The sequence below is a fragment of the Cupressus sempervirens genome, chromosome 6 (assembly GCF_028749045.1).
Source record: "Cupressus sempervirens isolate cs-2001-9-10 chromosome 6, ASM2874904v1, whole genome shotgun sequence".
NCBI lineage: Eukaryota > Viridiplantae > Streptophyta > Pinopsida > Cupressales > Cupressaceae > Cupressus > Cupressus sempervirens.
In genome coordinates, this window is record NC_143123.1 from 7,465,835 (window position 1) to 7,472,023 (window position 6,189).

A 6,189-nucleotide genomic window follows, 5' to 3' on the forward strand; every position below is an offset into this window, starting at 1 on the left:
GTAATTATAGTTGACTAGAGATAAAAATTATTATATAGCTTAATATACTCTTTTAATTATGATCAGACAGTTTACTAGAATATATCTGTCAATTCCCTGAGATTGTAACATTTTATAAATTAATTTCTTTCAAGAGATGTTAGATTTCATTTGTAGATTCTATACATGGATATTTCTTATAAATAATGTGATAGGTCTAATTTGATAATTTGTATTATTTTAGAAATAATGTGATAGGTCTAATTTGATAATTTGTATTATTTTAACAATAATGCAATGGTGAATATATACAAACAATCATTCAAAAGTTAACAATGTAATATAAGACTTTAAATAACAGTTAACAATATGTTATACTAATTTAATTGAGACATTTAAATAGATAGAATTTTTAAATGAGAAATAAAATGCTTATGTTTAAATACCATTTCAACACATGTATGCTTATGTTCAGAGAAACTTGGACCTTAAATGCAAGCATAATTTTATTTGATGATTTTCATTAGTTTAAGAATGATGTAATGGTGAAGGTCTACAATCAATCATTAGAAAGCTAAAACTATAATAGGATTCTAAATACTCCAAAAGCTAGCATGTTTGACTTTCACTCTATATACTCCAAATGCCAACATGATTTAGTTTGAAGCCTTATTCTGTAAGGAAGCTAAGGCCTATGGAATTTCTTTCTACACTAATCTTGAGAGGAGAAATTCTTAATAACATAATAAAAATAAAAATGAACTCATAGCACAATGATTACCATGGGTAAACCCTTCTTGGAGAAAAAACCCGCACAATGTATTCTCAAATCAAGAAGATTAAAATATACTTGCAATGCAAGTTCTTATAGGAGTGCATCACCATATCTCAAACTTGGACTTGGACTTAGAGAGACTCCTTCTAGTACTAGTCTTGCAAACTGAACTTGATGATTCAAACACCTCCTAATGCCCCCCTTTTATAGTGATTTGCCACTTGGAAACCATTTGTGGTTTTACAAAACAATAGGCCAAAACCATGGGCAGAACAACGATGCCACATATTACCCACTTGTAATTTCCAACTGTAGGACTACGATTTTTGTCCATAAATTTGTCTTCTAGTTTAGACCATCATAAAAGTCATATTATAATAAGTTGTTTACACTTTAAAAATAGCCCTTCCACATTGTTCTATATACTAGACACATTTTTAACAACTCATACACCTATTTCCAACTCATAAACATGTGGAAAACTACCACAAACAAATTCTAGAATTTTAAAAATAAATTTCTATAATTTTTCGAGAAAAGTTTGCAATGTTGAGACACAATTCTCAACATTTTCCTGCTTGTCAAACACTTTGCAAGAGTCAGGGGATGCACATTATCATGAGCTTAATTGCTAGGGGCCAAGAGGCCCATAGACACTAAACACCATCTAAACTTCTCTGTTGTCATGGGCTTAGTTAATGCATCAACAAAATTTGCCGAAGTCTCTACCTTCTCTAGCTTCACCTTGCAGTCCTTGACTATATCTCTCACAAAATGATATTATACATCAATGTGTTTGGTCTTGGCATAAAATGTCAGGTTCTTTGCTAGGAAAATTGCACTATGACCATTACTATAAATTATTGTTGTATCTTGTTTAAATTCTATATCTAAAGACAATCTCTTTAGTCAAATAGCTTCATTGCGAGCATGAGTAGCTACCATATACTCTGCCTCCATAGTGGACAAAGTGAGCACAGCTTGTTGCTTACTAATCCAACTGATTGCACCACCAAATAATTTAAACACATGCACTGGTGGATCTTCTACTATCAACATCACTAGCCTAGTCTAAATCTATATAGCCTCGAATGTCCAGGGAATGCTCTTTTCCTATTCCATGAAAACATATAGAGTACTCTGAGGTACCCTACAAATATCTAAAAACTCTTTTTACTACATTCCAATGTGCTCTTTTTGGATTAGACATATAATGGGAAAGTACTCCCACTACTTGGACAATGTCTGGTCTTGTACAGACCATAGCATACATCAAACTTCCAATAGCACTTTGATATGATACCAGACTCATCTTTTCCATCTCTAATGGGGATGTAGGATACTGTGAGGTAGAAAGCTTTATTCCCATAGTAATAGCAACACTCAATGGGAATCTTTCATGTTGAATCTTCTTAGAATAGAACCAACATACTTACTCTATCCTAGAAAAAGCTTTCTATTTTCTCTATCTCTTACTATCTCCATTCTTAGAATGTACCTTGCTGCACCAAGATCTTTCATTTCAAACTTTGTTGAGAGCTAAGATTTTCATTCTGCAATCAAACCTTTTCTTTTGCCAATAAACATCATGCCATCAACATATAAGGCAATAACCATGAAATAATCACCATAGGACTTGTAATATATGTAGCCATCAAATTTGGATCACACAAATCACAAGCTCAATACATATGTATCAAACTTCTGGTACCACAGCCTAGGAATTTGTTTTAAAACATACAACAATTTCTTCAATTTACAGATCAAATAACTTTTACCTTTCACCACAAAGTTCTCTAGCTATCTCATATAAATTTCTTCCTCCAAATCTCCATTGAGGAAAGTTGTATTCACATCCATTTGCTCAACTTCTAGATCATAATCTATTGTAATAGAAAGTAAAAATTGAATGGATGTCATTTTTTCTACAAGAGAAATAATTTCACCATAATCAATTCCTACAACCTGGGAGTAACCTTTTGCAACCAAACATGCTTTATACTTCTCAATGCTTCCATATAAATGCATCTTCCTTTTGAACACCTATTTACAATCAATAGGCTTTTGTCCTTCAAGAAATGGTACAAGGTCTCATGTGTCATTCCTCTTAAGAGCTTCCATCTCTTCTTCCATGGCTATCTTCTAGGACTCTGAATTATTCATACCAAGACCCTCTTCTATAGATTTTGGTTTATCAACATTAGCATTCAAAGAAAATATACACCTCCAATCATCAGGAGAATATCCATACCTTTCTGGTGCTTTCCTTTGTGTAGTAGACCTTCAAACAAGATTTGGTTTAGGTTTAGGTTCATGATTAGGTTCTCTCTCTTCCTCTAATGATTTAGCTTTCGTAGAGCTCTCTTCAACAACCTGTCTTTCTAAGGGCCTCGATTAAACTTTCTTAGGTGTAGTAGGAAGTTGAATCTCATCTTTCTTTTCTTTTATCTATTATGGATACACTGTAATAGAAGAAGGCTCAATTTCTCTAACACTTTTGGAGTAAAATAACTTTTGTGCAATAGGATCCCAAAGCTTGTATCCTTTTGCACCATAACTATATCTGATGAAGATACATTTGATAGCCTTGTTGTCCAATTTTGTCTGCTTCTCCTTTGACACATGAGCATATGCCTCACAACCAAAAACTCTTAGATGTCTAAGTGAAGGATTGTTGCCTGACTACACTTCCATTGATGTCTTATCAACAAGAGCTGATGTAAGAGCTCTGTTTATTAGGTAGTAGGTAGTGGCTACATCTTCGGCCCAAAACTTTTGTTCTAGTCTAGCTCCACTCAGCATACACCTAGCCTTCTCCATCAAGGTCCTATTTATTCTTTTTGCATCTCCATTATGATACGGAGAATATAGAGTTGTCTTCTCTCTTTAATACCACATTCTTTACAAAATATGTCAAAATCATTGGAGCAATATTCACTACCATTATCAATTCTCAAACACGTTATCTTCTTTCTAGTTTGCAACTCAAACATTTCTTTAAATTCTTTGAAATGACTAAAAACTTTAGCTTTACTTCTAACAAAATATACCCATGTTCTTCTTCTGAAATCATCAATAAAAGAAACATAATAAATTGATTTACCAAAAGAAGGAATATCAACTAGTCCAAATACATCCAAATGGATTAGATCTAAAATAGATGAGGACTTATAAAAACTTGAGTAAAACTAAACACAGTTTTGTTTACCATAGATACAATGCTCACAAAAATCAAACTCAAGATTGTAGTCATTCAACCCATCAACATATTTTTATTCTTTAAGGTTCATAGACCTTTCTCACTTATGTGGCCAAGTCTCTAGTGCCATAACATAGTCTTCTCTGTAGGTAACTTTGATTCAGTAGATAGAGCACCCTTGGGTACCCAAAAACCACAACCATTTGTTGAAACAGAAATCCTCTCCTTGTCCAATAAAGAAGTCCTCTTCATGGTCTTATTAGAAGTACTATTGTACTCAACCATCCATGCATCAAGCTGGTACAATATACCCAATCTGATTCCTCTTGTTATTACCATAGCATATCTCACCAATTCATTTTTCTTTTCCTATAATTTACTTAAATGAGTCACTACTTCTTGTTAGCCTTTTAATTTTAGATTATACAGCTTTGTGGTGAGAGATATAATCAGTACATCACTTGAATTTTGATACTAACTTTTCAAGAACTTCCATACTTGTACTCCACTTCTTTCATTTTGAACTTCTGGAAAAACTTCTTCTAAAAGTGTTAACTTTATCAAAGCTACTGCCTTCTTGTCTCTCCTATCCCAATCATCACATTTTTTTCTAGAACCTGCTGATCTCTGCTCACTACCATTAGAAATATAATAATAGTTTTGCAGAGTTAGAGACATTTCAATTTGTGAAACCCAATCATAGTAATTCTTTCCATTCAATCTAATTAAGGGTAGAGGAGCACCAAGAGAATCCATTAATCAACTTTTCTTCTTTTTGAAAAAAATAAATAGAACTTTCAGCAGCTCAGAGTTAACAAGAACATTAAATTCTCACCAAACTTGTGTAGAGAACAAACTTAGTGTTGCTCAACCAATTTTCAGCCTGCAACAAAGAAGATTAGAGATTTACTCCAAAAAGTCACTGCCCAGAAAATAGATCTGGTCTAATACCATGAAGAAAACATTAAAAAACTTTAAGAGAAAAGAATAGCAGTACAAAACAAATTTGAAAGAGAAAGATATTGTTTATTAATTGATTTTTGTACTGCAATTACCTCTCTCTATATAGAGAATTTTACACTTTCTAGAACCAAGAAAATCTCAATTGATTTTATGTGTTGAAAAGGTGAAGATGACAGAACTGCAAGTTTACTTAATCACCAATTAATAGACTGGAAGATGTCAATATCAACTTGCCATGTAGTTGTAACAAACATTGATAATTACTCATTCAACTGTAGAATTATTCTAACAAGAAAGAGCAATTTAATAAATAGTGGTTAAGAGAGGATATAGATAAATAAAGTGAAGAAAATGTATATAGAAAATGAATGGAATACTTAACAATCATTGTATCAACATGATGCTCAGAAAAGTGAAACACCATGATAGACCAGGAGTATGGAGAGGCAAGGAATATTGCAGATCAGGAAGTTAGGGTGTCCTTGCACCTTTTTCTGAGCTCGTCATCATATTCTTTCTACTTTGGAATGCTCCAGGATAAAAAATGCAATTCAATAGCAAAGTTAACTATCTCAAAACTCTTGTTTAGACTGTAATGTTAACGCTGAGGAACCATGTCGTTAACAATGGACTCTGCAGAGACTGTAAAGGTGGTGCTGAGGAACCATGTCGTTAACAATGATTAACAATGGCCGGCTTCCATGTCCATTAAGTTCTCACTTTGTTTGAAATGAGGAGGCCAGGAATATAGGGATCTAGAAATTATTGAAGCAATTGCTAATTATCTGGGTCTTTTTGTTAAGCGTGATTTGATTCCGTATGAAAATTTAAATCAAGATGTTAAGTTTGTCTGCTAGTTGGTGACCGTAAACCATTACCAAAGGTGTTCTCTATTAAAATAATGAGAGATTCATGGAAACATTGAGAGATTCAGGATCAGGTGATCAGTGAGGAGATTGTTGATACATTGGGACAATTCAATCAACAATGTCAATACAAGATCAGTTAGGATAAGAGTATTTGTAAGGATACAACAACAAACCAATTTTTATGTGCTTTTTACACTAATCATCTTCATCCTGTAGTGCCTTCAAAGCTACAACACGTCAAAGTGATATCAAAAAGAGAAATAGAGATATGCAACTAGATCTACTAAATCAGAAGGATAACAAATCTCAAGTAAGATCATTTAACAAATTTTCCCTGTCTTCCAGTGATATTCGACAAATCATCTCCTCCCTCAAAATCTCAAAGTGAGCCTCCACCTCCTGCT